Genomic DNA, 18,258 nt, shown 5'->3' on the forward strand with positions numbered 1-18,258 from the left:
GAATTCAAACGAACGATACGTGTCTAAAGACGCATCCATGTAGAGTCCGCGTGAGAACTTCAACATAAGGCTTAACATCCATTCCATGAGTTTGATGTTATTTCATTGGAGGGGCCCCGCTACGAACGTCGGCAGCAGGCTAGAAGAAACGTACCTCAGACATCTGTCGCTAGATGGCAGCACTGCTTAGTCAGCAGGTTCTGAAGCAGGAGACTGCTTTACCGGCCCAAGCACAAGCAAGTGGGCAGATAATTAGATGGTTGCCTTGTAGAGAACTGAAAGTGCAAACTGTCCAGCCGCAGCTATCCAACGGAAGACAGGGTGAGTCCTAGTATGTGCTTTGGCGTAAATAACATAGTTAAAATAGTAGCAGTTTACAATTATTCTTCCGGTGATTTAATTCGCGACTATGATATTCATTCTTCGCAACGGATAAATCGAAGTGATTTCATCCTCGTTGTCTCTACAGTAACACTATGTCGACACTGAAGAATGGTCATAGATCCCACTCTGTGAACCGTTTCCTGGCATTTTCGAAATGGTTTATCGCGAGGTATTCAGCAGCTTTCTTCCAGTGGCTACCGGTTGTATCTTTCGTAATCGCCGTTACACTTTGAAGACACGGAGACAGTTCTGAGACCAATAATGCAGCCTCTTTCACTGTCCTCTGTTAGTCTGGTGTAGATCAAACACACTTTACCAGTTGTTGTTGTTGTTGTGGTCTTCAGTCCTGACACTGGTTTGATGCAGCTCTCCATACTAATCTATCCTGTGCAAGCTCCTTCATCTCCCAGTACCTACTGCAACCTACATCCTTCTGAATCTGCTTATTGTATTCATCTCTTGGTCTCCCTCGACGATTTTTACCCTCCACACTGCCCTCCGATGCTAAATTTGTGATCCCTTGATGCCTCAGGACATGGCCTACCAACCGATCCCTTCTTCTAGTCAAGTTGTGCCACAAACTTCTTTTCTTCCCAATCCTATTCAATACCTCCTCATTAGTTACGTGATCTACCCACCTAATCTCCAACATTCTTCTGTAGCACCACATTTCATAAACTTCTATTCTCTTCTTGTCAAAACTAGTTATTGTCCATGTTTCACTTCCATACATGGCTACACTCCATACAATTACTTTCAGAAACGACTTCCTGACACTTAAATCTATACTCGATGTTAACAAATTTCTCTTCTTTGGAAACGCTTTCCTTGCCATTGCCAGTCTACATTTTATATCCTCTCTACTTCGACCATCATCAGTTATTTTGCTTCCCAATTAGCAAAACTCCTTTACTACTTTAAGTGTCTCATTTCCTAATCTAATTCCCTCAGCATCACCCGATTTAATTTGACTACAATCCATTATCCTCGTTCTGCTTTTGTTGATGTTCATCTTATATCCTCCTTTCAAAACACTGTCCATTCCGTTCAACTGCTCTTCCAAGTCCTTTGCTGTCTCTGACAGAATTACAATGTCATCGGTGAATCTCCAAGTTTTTATTTCTTCTCCCTGGATTTTAATACATACTCCAAATTTTTCTTTGGTTCCTTTACGGCTGCTCAATATACAGATTGAATAACATGGGGGAGAGGCTACAACCCTGTCTCACTCCTTTCCCAACCACTGCTTCCCTTTCATGCCCCTCGACTCTTATAACTGCCATCTGGTTTCTGTACAAACTGTAAATAGCCTTTCGCTCCCTGTATTTTACCCCTGCCACCTTTAGAATTTGAAAGAGAGCATTCCAGTCAACATTGTCAAAAGCTTTCTCTAAGTCTACAAATGCTAGAAACGTAGGTTTGCCTTTCCTTAATCTTCCTTCTAAGATGAGTCGTAAGGTCAGTATTGCCTCACGTGTTCCAACATTTCTACGGAATCCAAACTGATCTTCCCCGAGGTCGGCTTCTACCAGTTTTTCCATTCGTCTGTAAAGAATTCGCGTTAGTATTTTGCATCTGTGACTTATTAAACTGATAGTTCGGTAATTTTCACATCTGTCGACACCTGCTTTCTTTGGGATTGGAATTATTATATTCTTCTTGAAGTCTGAGGGTATTTCGCCTGTCTCGTACATCTTGCTCACCACATGGTAGAGTTTTGTCAGGACTGGCTCTCCCAAGGCCGTCAGTATTTCTAATGGAATGTTGTCTACTCCCGGGGCCTTGTTTCGACTCAGGTCTTTCAGTGCTCTGTCAAACTCTTCACGCAGTATCGTATCTCCCATTTCATCTTCATCTACATCCTCTTCCATTTCCTTAATATTGTCCTCAAGTACATCGCCCTTGTATAGACCCTCTATATACTCCTTCCACCTTTCTGCTTTCCCTTCTTTGCTTAGAACTGGGTTTCCATCTAAACTCTTGATATTCATACAAGTGGCTCTCTTTTCTCCAAAGGTCTCGTTAATTTTCCTGTAGGCTGTATCTATCTTACCTCTAGTGAGATAAGCCTCTACATCCTTACATTTGTCCTCTAGCCATCCCTGCTTAGCCATTTTGCACTTCCTGTCGATCTCATTTTTGAGACGTTTGTATTCCTTTTTGCCTGCTTCATTTACTGCATTTTTATATTTTCTCCTTTCATCAATTAAATTCAATATTTCTTCTGTTACCCAAGGATTTCTATTAGCCCTCGTCTTTTTACCTACTTGATCCTCTGCTGCCTTCACTACTTCGTCCCTCAGAGCTACCCATTCTTCTTCTACTGTATTTCTTTCCCCCATTCCTGTCAATTGTTCCCTTATGCTCTCCCTGAAACTCTGTACAACCTCTGGTTCTTTCAGTTTATCCAGGTCCCATCTCCTTAAATTCCCACCTTTTTGCAGTTTATTCGGTTTTAATCTACAGTTCATAACCAATAGATTGTGGTCGGAGTCCACATCTGCCCCTGGAAATGTCTTATAATTTAAAACCTGGTTCCTAAATCTCTGTCTAACCATTATATAATCTATATGATACCTTTTAGTATCTCCAGGATTCTTCCATGTATACAACCTTCTTTTATGATTCTTGAACCAAGTGTTAGGTATGATTAAGTTATGCTCTGTGCAAAATTCTACCAGACGGCTTCCACTTCATTTCTTAGCCCCAATCCATATTCGCCTACTATGTTTCCTTCTCTCCCTTTTCCTACTGTCGAATTCCAGTCACCCATGACTATTAAATATTCGTCTCTCTTCACTACCTGAATAATTTCTTTTCTCTCATCATACATTTCTTCAATTTCTTCGTCATCTGTAGAGCTAGTTGGCATATAAACTTGTACTACTGTTGCAGGCATGGGCTTCGTGTCTATCTTGGCCACTATAATACGTTCACTATGCTGTTTCAAAATACGAGGGGCGTTCAGAAAGTAAGCTCCGATCGGTCGCGAAATGGAAACGACTATGAAAATCCGATAAAGCTTTGCACGGATGTGTTGGGTAGTGTCTCTAGTATAACCCCAGTTAGCATCACGTCGCTATTCTCATTTCTGAGCTCGCAGTGAGTGCGTAAAGATGTCTAGAAAATAGTGTCTGCCGCCAAGTACGAGGGCCTGGTGAGAAATTTCGCCTGAAGCTATGCAGCTAACATTACATAACTGTCGTGCTGTTTCTTCTTCAAGACAATTCTCAGCCGCATTCTGCAGGGGCAATGAAGATGCTCCTGCATCGTTTTCAAATGGAAATGTGAGATTACCCACAATACAGTCCGCAATTGTCTCCCCCTGAGTTTCATCTCTGGTCACATGAACCGCTGTCTTTGAAGACAACATTTTGACACAGACAACGAGGTGTAGGCCAGCGTGGAGAATTGGCGGAAAGCACTGGCGGCTGCCTTCTATGATGAGGCTATTGAAAAGTTGGTACAACGCTATGACAAAAGTCTAAGTCAGAACGGCGACTACGTAGAGAAGTAGCTGAAAGGTGTAGCTAATTGTTACAAGTAAAACATTTCTGATGTTCACTGTGGTTTCAATTTGGCAATCAATCGGAGCTTACTTTCTGAACAGGCCTCGTATATACCGAGCGTTTGTTCCGTAACTTGTGTGTGTTTATAGTAAATTAGCCTTACAGTCTAATTCTGAGGCTGATGTGTAATAGCCTTTGATATCGCAATTAGTTTTCTACTATTTTTGTGTTTCATTATCGTCACACATCGAGCTATGGGAATTAATGGACGATTATGATTAAGAATCGATTAATTCACTTTCTGTTATTTAAATGAATCGATTTTCATATCAGTTAATTGCATCCAAACAATACATTATTTCATTTACTATTATATCTTTATTTTTGGATCTATAAAACACTCCGATAAAAGTATGTGTTTATGATACAAAGGTTAGTTCTACAAAAAATAAAGAATAACTTCGAAAATGGACACAACAAAAGGGCTTGGTTTTGGATGGAACTCAGATTGGCTCATAGGCGGGCCGTGGACACAGGAAGAAAGACATTGCCACAGTTTGGTGAGGGTGTACGAAAGGGGGCATGATTGCTTGTTTACGTCCAGCGCTGACCACTCCCGGGTTCACGCGTCTCGTACCGACCAGCAGCTGTGGTATAAATTACGACAGCAGGAACAAAGTTTGGTTAAAGCACACTATAGAGGCGTTAATGTTCAAGCACACTTGTTACATTTTTTTAGTTCTTGAATTAACACACAGAGCGCAAGACTTCGCCACACTGCTTAAGAGTCACTAACATTAAACGCGGATTTAAACAGAACACAGTCAACACGAAATGTTCCGACTTCTGCAGACGCAACACGATGAGTATTAGAGGACATATGGACTTCTTTCCATAGACAGCAAGTCAACGCCCCACAGGTTTTTAACTCTTTATAGGATAGTGGTCGGTATATGGCCCACCTACCATAAGTGCGAAACCGTGTACGTTTTCTATAGAGAAATGACCCTTAAAGATGCATCAGGTGTTGCTAAATGGATGGTGTACTCTCAAGCGACCACTTTTTATTTGCTGAGGTTGGTAGAACATTCTTATTGAAAGGGTGGTTGGCTAGGCTACCACTGTCCACATGAGGAGTATCTTTGGTGGTGTTTTGTGTGTACGAGAGAAAATCGTCCGACTGAAGGCGCAATTAATGTGAGAATTTGTTAAAATATAAGGTATGTATGACATTTATTGAATTAACAGTTACGTGTTTTACATTGTATATACGTTTTATGTACCTAAATAGAGACTACACTTAATAATACAGAGATAACTGAGAGCGTGGTAGCAAAACTTGAGTGTCGTTTATTACATATTCGTAAAATTGCTCTTTTATCAAATACGTACGAGGGACTATACAATATTTACGATATACCCCGATAATATGCAAGTAATTTACAATATATATATTAGCCAGTTTTAGTGTCTGGCTAACAAATTATTAGCAAATGAACAATGACAAAACGTAAACTGACATAACCTCGCATTTCATTATTACAGATGCACAGAACTAAGAACACCTTTACATTTCGAGAATTGGAAGAGAAGTCATAACATGACTTCGAGAGTTTGATAGGCGATGATCAGGCAGTTGATTCCGAGTTCAGAGGTGGTTCGGATGCCGACGACGTATTGCCAAATACTCATCCCACTAATGCAAGCAGGGGAGATAATTCATCCCATGACTCTTGTAGTGATTTCAATCCTCCGTCACCTCAAGAAACATGTGTAATCCCTGAAAGCGTTGAGGATGAAGACGAAAGTGAAGAAGAGGATGAACGTGAGGTTGCTCATGTTAGGCCTACCATGCAGTACAATTTTTCAAAAAACATTACTGATCCTGCCATATACAATTCAATAAATTATTCACTGGGTTTTGGAACAAACATTGAAGTGAATTTAGAATCTCCTATAGCTATATTCTCGCAGCTCTTTCGTATCTTTATCTTAGAACATATTGTCAGAGAATCTAATCTTTATGCTAATCAGAAAGGTACTGATCTAAATGTGACCACAGCTGAATTGAAAGCATTCCTTGGTGTACTTCTTATAATAGGTTTCCACAGCCTTCCCAGCATAAGACATTACTGGTCATCTGATCCAAATTTATCTGTAAACAGATTCGCTTCAGTTATGTCTGTCAGAAGATTTTTGAAGATATTAAGGTTCTTGCATGTAAACGATTCACAAAAAATGCCAAAAAAGGGAGAATGTGGGTATGACAAATTGTATAAGCTTCGTCCACTTCTTACCCATTTAAACCAAATTTTTTTGAAAACGTTTAGACCGAGCCGATTTATCAGTATTGATGAAAGCATGGTGGCTTTCAAAGGTAGGACTTCCCTAAAGCAGTATATGCCAATGAAGCCTACAAAACGAGGATTTAAATTTTGGGTTGCAGCCTGTAGTGTTACAGGGTACATGTTATCTTTGCAAGTGTATGAAGGAAAATCTGAATTCAAAGAAGAAGGTTCTCTAGGTGAGAAGGTTTTATTGACACTTTCAAAACCATTCCAGTTTTTAGGGTACTGCCTCTTTTTTGACAGATTTTTTACTAATTTACCCGTTGCTTTCTAAATTTTGGACTAGAGGAACATTTGGTTGTGGAACAATGTTTTAAAATAGAAAATATTTTCCTAAAATGTTATTGAAAGCTGACAAGCAGATGAAATTAGGACAGCATGACACTGTTATGGAAGACGATATTTCTATAACAAAATGGAAAGACAGAGATACAAAATCAGTAGTAATTGGGAGCAACATGCATAACCCTAGTGAGACGTGTCAAGCGTTTAGGAGAAACAAGAAGGGTGAAAAGGAAAGTACTGAGTGTCCCAAGGCTATTGCTGACTATAACAGCTACATGGGAAGGTTTGATGAATTTGATCAACTGATGTCTGCCTACAGTGTTTCATGGAAATCAAGAAAGTGGTGGATAAAATTATTCTGTTACTTTCTGGATGCTGCATTTGTCAATTCCTTCATTCTTTATTATGAGACTGCAAAAATGGCACAGTCTTATAATGGAAGGCCACTGCCACATCTAAATTTCTGCAGTATTTTGGCCAATGAGTTAACTGGAATTTTTTCTAGCGGGAAGACATGTAGGCCACAAACTTCCCCAAAAGTTTTTATCACAAAAACAAAGTTTAGGGGCAAAAATGTTTCAAACGTGGATCCACAGATAGTGATGAATGTAGGGGCACATTTGCCACAGAAGAGTATGAGCAGAAGGTGTGCTCATTGTAGCACAGAAAAGCAACCCAAAAGATGTAGTATTAGATGCAAGGAATGCAAAGATGCGCTTTGCCTTCCATGTTTTCACTCGTTTCATTCTAAATGACATGTTTACCACTGGAATTTGTAGTATTACATAGTGTTTGCTAATGTTTTATTGTTTGGATAGTGAAATGTGTTCAGTTTTTGTACTTCAGTACATTAGTTAATAAACTGTATCTTACTTGCATTCAGAATGCCATGCTTTTATTTATCTATACCAGAAGGTGATCTTTTAAATGACCACCATCAACAGTAGTCTAAGCCCCACCCAAAATGGATAGTGGTCTGTACATCAACCACCTATTTCTTCCTTTCAGTTCCAAGGCAAATGAACATAAAATAATTTTAAGTATATTACATGCATATATAAGTCAAATGGGATGCAATAAAAATATTACCTTTCAAATTTTCAGAAAAAAAAGTTTTGTCCTATAAAGGGTTAAACCAAAAATGAAAAATTCAAATAGTGAATTTTAATACTTGTCTTGTAAATAAAACAGCCTTTTATTTACAAAACAAGTATTCCTATGCGTGCTGTGGAGGATGGCCACGGAAACAAACTTGTTTATGAATCTTAAGAATGGAATCAATCCCAAGAATGGAACACCTCATCAGTCAAATGGAAGAAAAAGATGATCAATTAGGTAAAACTAAGTTAAGTGAAATAAACGTTGGTATATATAAAACAATTTCCAGAGTAATCACGATTAATCGTTTTATTGCAATTCAATCCCTACTATGGAGTGCTATATCTGGCAGACCTCCTCTAACAACAGTAAAGTGTGAGTCAACCATGACCCTTAACTCGCGATGTGACTTTTCTGTAACGTATGCCATGAGGTGGGGTCTGTGGGACTATGGAGTGCTATATCTGGCAGACCTCCTCTAACAACAGTAAAGTGTGAGTCAACCATGACCCTTAACTCGCGATGTGACTTTTCTGTAACGTATGCCATGAGGTGGGGTCTGTGGGACCCCTATGTTTAATCCTAAATTTAAGGCAAAAATCTTTGAAATTTTTAATTTATGCTAAATAACATTTATTTTCAGTTATTTAAGTGTTGTTTAAATGCTTCTAGTTTATTTTATTGTACTAAATAAAACCTGCAGCATTTTACTATTAATCACACAGAAGCACATAATGTATGGTTCTTTCAAACAGTTCACATAAATGGACTTATTAGAGTACTGAATTTTACATTCTGAATAACTGTACGATCTCTGTAGCAAATAAATTTCCGAATAAAACTAAATTCCAGGGTTTAAATCTGCGCATAAAAATTCCACCCGATAGGTCCGAAAAGAAGTCTGTCAAATTGACATTCATTGCTGGGAACTTCATTTTTCTTATCACCACTCAGAACACATTCGATTTTAATAGGCACTTTCATTTTTATTATTTCATTATTTCATTAAAGAAACAGAAAGATCACCATCACAGCTTTCCTCAAGTTTTTCCTCTGGCTAATGTAATACCGTCGTCTTTTTCGTTTCTTTCTTGATCTATATGACTGACAGCTTCGTCTATAGACCGACTAACAATTTTATCAAACTCGGGAAAGTTAAAACTGACACATTCGTGGAAACACATTTTGAGGTATAAGGTACCGTACTGAAGACAACAGATGCGAAGTTCACGAGGCGCGGTCTAGGAGACTCCAACACCTATCAATAACACGTGTCAACAATACACACATAAGGCGATAACGCAACCCACAACATAACATCATAGGCCTAGCAATTTAAAGAGGGGTCGGGGGAGAATAGAAGCATTCCATCACAACTGACCTTGGAGAGCGAGTTCGAATATTTTCGCACGGTCTGAAAGACCACCTCGTGAGTTAATAGTTACTACGCGCGGCTGTCGAGTCATTATTGCGCCCGGGACTACGTGAATTTCCGACCTTGGCGTTTCCAACCATTTTATAGTTGCCGCAGGTACTGCGACGCTTCCGAACTATCAGCTTTGCACCGTGGTATTTCCGACCAGAGCCTTCTCCGGTGTTGCGGCTTCTCGGCTTCTTTCGACGGTAAAAACAGCCGGTCAGAAGTACTACATTGACATCACGGGTCGACAAGTCGACGGCAGGGAAGTCCACGGCGCCAACGTCTGGAGGTACAGTATAGCAAAATAGAGTGCGAGTCTGTTCGCGGAAATGATGGGCTTCAGTGTTGAGTGGAATGACAGTGATTGTTCGCATACTGAGCGAAGTTCATAAATATACTCTATTGTGTTCGGTATTTACTGCGAATAAATGCCAGGATAAAACTGACTTCGACTTTAAAGAAAACAAATGCTGCACACGTGCGATCCTAATTAAGAAAAGTCACAATAATAAATGGTAAATGGAGCTGCGTTCTTTAATTGTGAAAGGAAATGAATTAATGTGGCCCTATTCGGCTTGTAATGGAGATAATAGCGTTATGTGACTAAAGCATTATAAATGTAATTCGATCCACTGTCGCTTTCGAAATCTCGTATGAATGTACTCGAATTTAACATCCTTACCAGGACTTGCTGAAAAGTAATGCCTCCGAATTTTTATGTGGAAATAAGTAATTCTTGTCCGCTGTCCTACCAGACAATTAGAAGGCTGTTAAGGTCTGAAATGTCTGCAACATGTTTGCAAGTACAAGTAATGACCAAGATTAGGATTTTTAGGTGTGTTTAATCGTAAATTAAAGCTCTACAGAACGACACCATTGTGCAAAATTCCGAAAAGACACATTTTTCACCTCTTTTACTTCTTTCGGGACTTTGATTCCATTTTTCCTCCAGCTAATGAGCGTACCAGTGTAAGTAAAAGCGGGACTGAAAGCACACCTGCAACAATCGAAAATAACTGCGTATTCGACAAATCCTCCTCCTCTATTCTACCGCTGCAGATAGCCTGCAAAAATATAAATGACAATGAGTGTACTTCATTCTACTCTTTTAATTTCACCAGAATCAATAGCCTGCTGTTCGTGAATGTAACTTTGGTTACTAAACGATTACATCACTAGATTTTACCCTGCCGAAGGTGTCTAGTGCTCGATTTTTCTCTCCTGGCTCAGAAATTCCAATAAGATCCCATAGAAACTAATGGAACTGATAGCCACGTACTATTTGCTATTCCAGAATTCAGTTAGACGGAAAACACCAACGGTATAGCATCAGACAGCACATTTCAGGCTCTATGCATCAAGAGAACAAGACTCTTCAAAGCAACAAATCACGGCAACCTGTATTACGAAATGCATTACAACAGTGCTCTTAAAGGTGTCAAAATTGGAGGGAATTCAACACTGATTTATGCGCAATTCTTAAACAAGTAGAATTCCACTCCGTAAAGTGAGCCATCCATTCTTCAAGGGATTCTATCAAAAATATACAGAGATTTCAATGTCCGATGAGAGTACTTTAAGAAAAAAACTACGTGTAGCCTGTTTACAAAGAAATCATACAAAGAATGAAGGAGGAAGTGCCTGTCTGGGATGTGGGAATTATTCTGGATGAAAACATAGACTCTTTGGAACGATATGTTTTGAATATTTTAGTGTTTCCCTTCGTAGAAGAAAAAACCTATGTTAAAAATGTGTGAGCTGTAGAAAGCCAACGCCAGTACAGTAGTGCAATTAGTCATTGACTTCTGTCAAAAACTGTGTCCTAGTGGTATCGAGTTTCATAAAGTTGTTCTGGTTAACCAATTAAAACTTTTGTTCGCTAAGTTGAAGTATGTGACACGTTCGGTTCGCGCCCAAATGTGAAGCCATAAGGAAAGAAAACGACATCGAAAATCAGTTCATATGTGCTCTGAATAAGATTATTCTGAAAGCTCCGAGTCATATTCTTGTCTACAGCGATATCACTGGCTCACTCCTCGCAAAATTTCCCGGTCATTACTCGTCGGGGATCTTGGACTGAATGTACTGCTATGGAATGATAAAATTTTGACAAGATTAAAGAGTTTGTCGTGTCTTTGCATCCAGCCGACCAGGTGCAATTTCCAAGAGGAGGTAAGTTCTGCTAAAGGAGATAACACATAATTTACAACCAGAACTGTTCTTTGTCTATAGATACAGGTACATTACTGCAGCAATTGAACGACTAGAGGAACAAAATCTTGAAAAGGAAAAATAATAGGATGTTTTTACTTCCATGAGAGAGAAGTTAAACGGCTTTACCAAAGACAAACTAAATCTACTCTATTAGAAGAATCAGGACATTGAGGACTTTGCCACATTGTAGAATTTCCATGCCGAGTAAATAAAACGTTTGCCCCTCGGGTGTCTGTGGATGTCAAAAGCAGTGTTAGCATCTACAAAGAGATTTTATCTTCTAATACAAACCGACTTTTTGCTAAAAATGTGGATATGCTTAATGTATTGAAGTACAACAACTTCATTTGTTTTTCTTCTTCTGATAGGTGATGAACTGATGTACCTGTTTGTATCTCAGTAAACTAAAATAAGAGAAAGAGAATTTGTTGAAGAAGTTGAGTAAATCAGGCTCTTCTTGTCCCTTTTTTCACATTATTTTAGCGCTCTTTCCTTCCTTTTTTCATCTGAAATATCTAAAAATCCTAACCCTGGTAATAAACCTGAAATCCACTTCCTGCAAAATGACAAAGAAAGCATTCCATTTCAGCAGATATTGAAAAATGAGAAATGCGAAAAAACGTTAAATGTTGCTGTCTTACTTACGCTATTTACTCTTTTGATACTAATTCACTCACATGTAGTTCGAATTGTTACTGAGGTTTGTCACAGGTAATATAAGTGATCGCAGCATAACAATAGCTTTCGACGGATATATTTCCTAATCCAGTTGCACAAAGTGATGTGTTTATCTATTTTCTCTTCTTTATTTCTTTTTATACTTTTGTTTTTTAAAAATTTGAAGACATATGGCAATTAAAATTGTAAAATTCCTGATAAGAGACCAGAAGGAACATAAAACGAAAGAGATTTAGAAAACATATAATTTCCTAATGTGACATCCCTGCATTGCCTCATTTAATATGATTACATTCCACTACCATTGACATTCATCTTACATCCGCGTTTCAGAACACTGTCCATTCCATTCACCTGCTCCGCCAAGTCCATTGCTGTCTGACAGATTCACGGTGTCACAAGCAAACCTAAAAGTTCTTATTCCTTCTCCCTGAAAGTTAATTCCTTTTCCAGTTTTTCTTTGGTTTCCTTTACTGTTTGCACAACGTGCGGATTGAATAACATCGGGGATAGGCTACAACCCTGTCTCACTCATTATAAAGTACTACTTCTCTTTCATGCCCCTCGACCACCATAGCTGCCGTCTGGTTTTCTGTACAAGCTGTAAGCAGCCTTTCGCTTCCTGTATTTTACACTGCTTCCATTAGAATTTCAAAGCGTGTATTCCAGTCAACATTGTCAAAGGCTTTCTCTAAGTCAACAAATGCTATTAATTTAGGTTTACCTTTCCTTAACATGTCTCCTAAGATAAGTCGTAGGGTCAGTGTTGCGTGTTCCTGCATTTCTTCGGAATCCAAACTGATGTTGCCCGAGGTCGGCTTCTACGAATTTTTTTCCGTTCTTCTGTAACTGATTCATTTTAGAATTTTGCCCAAGAGGATGCCATCAGCATTTAACGATTCGGTAGAGCTACTTGTGCTCGGGAAAAATTACAGCTGTAGTTTTCTCTTGCTTTCAGACGTCTAGATATCATATCCCAAGGGATCTTCGCTTCCGTTTTCCTAGTCCAGAACTTCCTGCTAATATAAGGGCAGTCAAATGAAAATCAAACCCGCGCCACAGTGGGACCATGGAATGGTTCGATTCGAAAGCAGTGACACACACGTTAAGACATTTACCCCACTGAGAGACGGCACGATCGGGTCCTGTTTCGCAGAATGCGGTGGGCCGCTGACGGATCAGCAACTGCACCTGCTCTTACGCTTCCTCGACCGATTGAAACCAACGTCCACACATGCTTTTCTTCAGATCACACGGTGAAATATCCGGGCCTTACGGAAGATGTTGCATTGTTTCCCAACCAGTAGCTGAAGCGTAGCCTCCGTCCGACTGGCAGTGTGGGGACGGACATTTTCGTGCAACAGATTGATTCCGTCCGACAGCATCCTTGAGTGTTTTGACTTTATGGTGCGTCGAATTTTCTGCAGATCATCTTCGTGGCTCTGCACATTGATAATAGTTCCACGGACAGGGAACTCCACAAGCAGAGAGCCCCTGAAGTCGAAGGAGAAGGTTCCTTGTAAATCAGCCTATCTGTCAGTGAAAACCGCATCAGAATCCCTACAGTATCCCTTACAGACAGACACCGTGGCGGGGTCTGTAATTCATATGTGTATAGAAAGATTAGGGAAGAGAGCAGTAGTAAGTCTGCTACCAGCCTCCCTCCTTCCCCTCCCCACACGTCCACAGCTCGTAGTCTAGTGACTAGCGTTGATTCCTCTGGATCACGGGGTCCCGGGTTCTTTTCCCGGCCTGGTTGGGGATCTCCTCTGTCGGAGGATTAGGTGTTTGTGTTGTCTTCATCATTTCATCATTATCATCATTCGTGACAGTGGCTAGATTGGATTGTGTAAAAATTGGACTACGTAAAAATTGGGACTTTGTACGGGCGCTGATGACCTTGCAGTTGAGCGCCGCACAAACCAAAACATGATCATCACCTCCCACACACTGTCCTCCTCCATCCCCCACCCCCCTGTGCGGTAAATAAAATTAACACCGAAGGATAAAAAAGTTACTTCGCCGCGCCAGAATCGTACAGAGCTTGGATTGTAGTACTACAACTCGCCATATGTTGCGGTTACAGGTTCAAAGTTGCTGCTGTGAACTAAGAAGATAACACGATTTACCTTTGGATCAATGACTATTCAGATGACCAATACCAGGGCTTCACTTCGTAGACTCTCTGGTAACCCGACTGGATGTTAGTTTCTTTTGTTCAACAGAGCTCGGTCCTACAATCATTTGATCTGCGTTGTTAGTTCTGTCATTGTTTTTGTTTGGTTCTAATAACGGCTGATTGCTATAGCAAAGAGGAGCGATGTTCCTGGACACCACAACAATGTTGAAGAAACGTCTGATGAGCATGAGAGCAAAATAACACGCGTTCATGAATTTGTACAGTCGACAGCATTGAGTATTGCAGAGCCTTTTTAATCCGTTTTGGACTATCAGCTCTGGCCTCCTTACCAATTTTCATCGTCTCGTAACGATATCAAACAGTTTCTCTACTACAGCTGTTTGAAATTCTGTTGCCTCGTATCCATGATTTATACGAGGTGCGGCTAGAAAAAAACCGGACTGATGCTGGAAAAAACATTTATTTACAATTATTTACAATTTCATGTTATCTCCTTCAATGTACTCTCCTCCTCGGTCTCTACACCGCTCCATACGAATTTTCCACTGTTCATAGCAATGCTGCAGATCATTTTCGGTAAGTCCATACATTACTTCCGTCGCTTTTTCTTTTACTGCTTCAACAGTCTCAAATCTAGTTCCTTTCAAAGCTGACTTGACTTTAGGGAAAAGAAAAAAGTCACAGGGGGCCAAATCAGGTGAGTAGGGTGGATGATCTAAGATGGGAATGTTGTGTTTTGCCAAAAACGTCTTCACTGACAACGCACTGTTGAGCTGGGGCATTGTCTTGGTGAAGGATCCATGACTTTTTTCTCCACAAATCGTTCCGTTTTCTCCGTACTCGCTCACGTAGGGTAGCCAGGACGCTAATGTAGTAATGCTGATTCACTGTTTGTCCCTCTGGTACACAATCAATGTGCACAATCCCTCTGATGTCAAAAAAAACAATCATCATTGCCTTGAATTTCGATTTTGACATTCGTGCTTTTTTTTGTCGTGGAGAACCAGGAGTTTTCCAATGCATCGATTGGCGTTTAGTTTCGGGATCGTAAGTAAAAAACCACGATTCATCGCAAGTAATAACATTTTGTAAGAAGGTGGGATCACTTTCAATGTTTTCCAGGATGTCAGCACAAATCATTCTTCGGCGTTCCTTCTGTTCAATTGTGAGACACTTTGGAACCATTTTTGAACACACTTTGTTCATGTTGAAACTTTCATGAAGAATCTGTCTAACACTTTCCTTGTCAACTCCTGTTAACTCAGACACTGCTCTGATTGTTAAACGGCGATCTTGTCGAACAAGTTTACCGATTTTTTCAATGTTTGCATCAGTTTTTGCTGACAATGGTCTGCCAGTGCGAGTGTCATCACTGGAGTCTTCGCGGCCATCTTTAAATCGTTTAAACCACTCAAACACTTGTGTTATCGCCGTACACTTGTTGTAACATTACAAACGTTTCACTTGCAGATTTTCCTAGTTTGAAACAAAATTTGATGTTAACACGCTGTTCTTTCTGTACACTCAACATTTTCCGACGCACAGACAAAACGTCAACTACTTAAAACAGACGCTACGGGCAGACTGAGTGCAGGAGGCAGATGAAACTCGAGCAGTAGGCGGAGCGAGAGTCACGTGACAGGCCACGCGACTTTCAGCCTTATTGCATTCGTTTTATTGTTTCACCAGTACTAGTCTGGTTTTTTTCTAGCCACACCTCGTATACGAAATTGGCATTTTCCTCGCAGACGGGTGCTAGTAGCTGAAACACGGCTACGTGTCTCCCCGAATATCCTTCTTGATTCCGCGAATCAGTGTGGTGGGCGGTTGCGAGCTGAGTGACCTCACTGGTTGCTGGTGAGTGTATTTCCATTTGCGTGTCTCCGGGGGTGTGCGCTTTCACGATGGTTGGCGGTGTATGCGCTGCGAAGGAGGAGACTGCTTTGAAGCTAAATGTACAGTAAAGGATCTAAATGAGACGCAATAATTTTATTTACAGTGTTTTGAGAACTTGTGCATACCAACTTATACTTTCACTCTCAGTAGGATAAAACTCGTTTTGAATGCTAAACGACCACTTCGCCAATATAGGTCACTGTTCACGCCATTGTATCCATTCTATATTTTCCATTGTTTTATTCAATACTAACTGTTCTCGGCCAAGTGTTGCTTTCAAATAAAAAAAAAAGAAAAATCACACGTTTCTAGCATGTACGGGAATCGGATATACGTCCTAATTTCTTTCTTTCTCCCGTCTCCGTTCATCTCCTCCTCCCCCTCTCTTTGAGCATCTCCTGCTCCTTTCCCTTCTCTCTGTCCAAAACCTCCTCACCCCTCTCTCTGTTAATCTTCTCCTCCTACCTCTCGCTCCACTTTCTCCTGCCCCTGTCTGTGTCCATCTTGTGCTTTCCGCTTCCATCGTCTACATCTGCATCTACATACACTGTTGAGGTTGTTGTGGTCTTCAGTCCTGAGACTGGTTTGATGCAGCTTTTCATGCTACTCTACCCTGTGCAAGCTCCTACATCTCCCAGTACCTACTGCAGCCTACATCCTTCTGAATCTGCTTAGTGTATTCATCTCTGGGTCTACCTCTACGATTTTTACCCTCCACACTGCCCTCCAATGCTAAATTTGTGATCCCTTGATGCCTCAAAACATGTCCTACCGACCGATCCCTTCTTCTAGTCAAGTTGTGCCACAAACTTCTCTTCTCCCCAATCCTATTCAATACCTCCTCCTTAGTTACGTGATCTACCCACCGTATCTTCAGCATTCTTCTGTAGCACCACATTTCGAAAGCTTCTATTCTCTTCTTGTCCAAACTGGTTATCGTCCATGTTTCACTTCCATACATGGCTACACTCCATACAAATACTTTCAGAAACGACTTCCTGACACTTAAATCTATACTAGATGTTAACAAATTTCTCTTCTTCAGAAACGATTTCCTTGCCATTGCCAGTCTACATTTTATATCCTCTCTACTTCGACCATCATCAGTTATTTTGCTCCCTAAATAGCAAAACTCCTTTACTACTTTAAGTGTCTCATTTCCTAATCTAATTCCCTCAGCATCACCCTATTTAATTTGACTACATTCCATTATCCTCGTTTTGCTTTTGTTGATGTTCATCATATATCCTTCTTTCAAGACACTGTCCATTCCGTTCAACTGCTCTTCCAAGTCCTTTGCTGTCTCTGACAGAATTACAATGTCATCGGCAAACCTCAAAGTTTTTACTTCTTCTCCATGAATTTTAATACCTACTCCGAATTTTTCTTTTGTTTCCTTTACTGCTTGTTCAATATACAGATTGAATAACATCGGGGAGAGGCTACAACGCTGTCTCACTCCTTTCCCAACCACTGCTTCCCTTTCATGCCCCTCGACTCTTATAACTGCCATCTGGTTTCTGTACAAATTGTAAATAGCCTTTCGCTCCCTGTATTTTACCCCTGCCACCTTCAGAATTTGGAAGAGAGTATTCCAGTTAACATTGTCAAAAGCTTTCTCTAAGTCTACAAATGCTAGAAACGTAGGTTTGCCTTTTCTTAATCTTTCTTCTAAGATAAGTCGTAAGGTTATTATTGCCTCACGTGTTCCAACATTTCTACGGAATCCAAACTGATCTTCCCCGAGGTCCGCTTCTACCAATTTTTCCATTCGTCTGTAAAGAATTCGCGTTAGTATTTTGCAGCTGTGACTTATTAAACTGATAGTTCGGTAATTTTCACATCTGTCAACACCTGCTTTCTTTGGGATTGGAATTATTATATTCTTCTTGAAGTCTGAGGGTATTTCGCCTGTCTCATACATCTTGCTCACCAGATGGCAGAGTTTTGTCATGACTGGCTCTCCCAAGGCCATCAGTAGTTCTAATGGAATGTTGTCTACTCCCGGGGCCTTGTTTCGACTCAGGTCTTTCAGTGCTCTATCAAACTCTTCACGCAGTATCTTATCTCCCATTTCGTCTTCGTCTACATCCTCTTCCATTTCCATAATATTGTCCTCAAGTACATCGCCCTTGTGTAAACCCTCTATATACTCCTTCCACCTTTCTGCCTTCCCTTCTTTGCTTAGAACTGGGTTGCCATCTGAGCTCTTGATATTCATACAAGTGGTTCTCTTCTCTCCAAAGGTCTCTTTAATTTTCCTGTAGGCTGTATCTATCTTACCCC

General features: G+C 40.3%; 1 protein-coding gene across 1 annotated transcript in view; it reads left to right on the forward strand.

The window, feature by feature from the left end:
- Positions 1 to 282: 282 nt before the first annotated feature.
- LOC126259796 (uncharacterized) overlaps positions 283 to 18,258 on the forward strand; it is a 233,611-nt gene continuing 215,635 nt past the window's right edge. The window contains exon 1 of the mRNA XM_049956818.1: positions 283 to 321. The gene's annotated coding sequence lies outside the window, so the exon portion shown is untranslated. The remainder of the gene's footprint in view (positions 322 to 18,258) is intronic.

This window comes from Schistocerca nitens, chromosome 5, assembly GCF_023898315.1.
Source record: "Schistocerca nitens isolate TAMUIC-IGC-003100 chromosome 5, iqSchNite1.1, whole genome shotgun sequence".
In the NCBI taxonomy this organism is placed as follows: Eukaryota; Metazoa; Arthropoda; class Insecta; order Orthoptera; family Acrididae; genus Schistocerca; species Schistocerca nitens.